Below are 1,018 nucleotides of genomic sequence, written 5' to 3' on the forward strand. Positions count from 1 at the left end.
CCGTGGTCAGCTGCTTGAGAGAAATCTCTTTCCCCGGCATGACGGCTGTGGATTTGTCAGGCAGGTAGGACTAACTCTGCTTTTCTATCTTCCATGGGAGGAAACGGTTGGCTTGAAAAGGGGGGTTAGAGTGTTTCTGCGCAGTGTTACTGCATTTGTTAAAAAGTTGACTCCAGCCCTTTCTTAGAAGTTGCATTTTTTTAAACTAAGGGGGAAATTACTCATTTAGTCTGTCCCGTGGCATGAACAGATCCCCTCTAACTCCATCCCGTGGCTCCCACGTCAAGCCCACAGCACCTGGCTGAGCTGTAAGATCTTGCATTTTTATCTCCAGTTTCCTCCCCCTGCCATTTCCAAGAAGCATTTGGTAACTTTTCTTTTGTGTTGTGCTTTATGAGGAAACTATTTAGGACACACCAGAAAGAGGGAGTAATACCAGAGCAAGTGGTGGCAGAGGAGCCGTTGGAGGGTGCTGGGAAGGGTCTGGGTGGCGGGGTGCTCTTACCGTGTCCTGGCCTAGCTTGGGCAGGTGAGCAATTGTACATGGCAAGAAACTAATATGAATATTTAAGTGTCTAGGTTTCATCATTTTATATTCAAAGCATCTCAAGTGGATGCCATTAAGAAAAATCAGTGGATATGGGCATGAGACAAACTTAGAGAGAACCTCAATTTAAAAGCATTTCAGTTCTTGCACCTAGCGTGGTGGCAAATTGCAAAATCTGCAACTGTTTTCCATTTTTCAATTTTCATCAATAGATGCTGCTGCCATGGAGGTCATTAGCGCTCAGTCGATGGCACCAGTGCTAGATCTGGTCCAAGGAGTGTTGCAAGGCTGTAGAGTGGTTTTAAGAGTCATAAAGGCTCGAAGGAGCCCAGGCATCTTGGATTCTTCTAGCCACAGCACTTCAATTTCTTTGGACAGTAACATTCACTAAGCTAATGGTTTTTCAGCAGATATATGGTGTTTATTAAAGAAACAAAACCTGAAATATCTGAGATTATCACCTGCTTGGAG

The sequence above is a fragment of the Pygoscelis adeliae genome, unplaced genomic scaffold (genome assembly GCF_000699105.1).
Source record: "Pygoscelis adeliae isolate BGI_AS28 unplaced genomic scaffold, ASM69910v1 Scaffold382, whole genome shotgun sequence".
Taxonomy (NCBI): Eukaryota; Metazoa; Chordata; class Aves; order Sphenisciformes; family Spheniscidae; genus Pygoscelis; species Pygoscelis adeliae.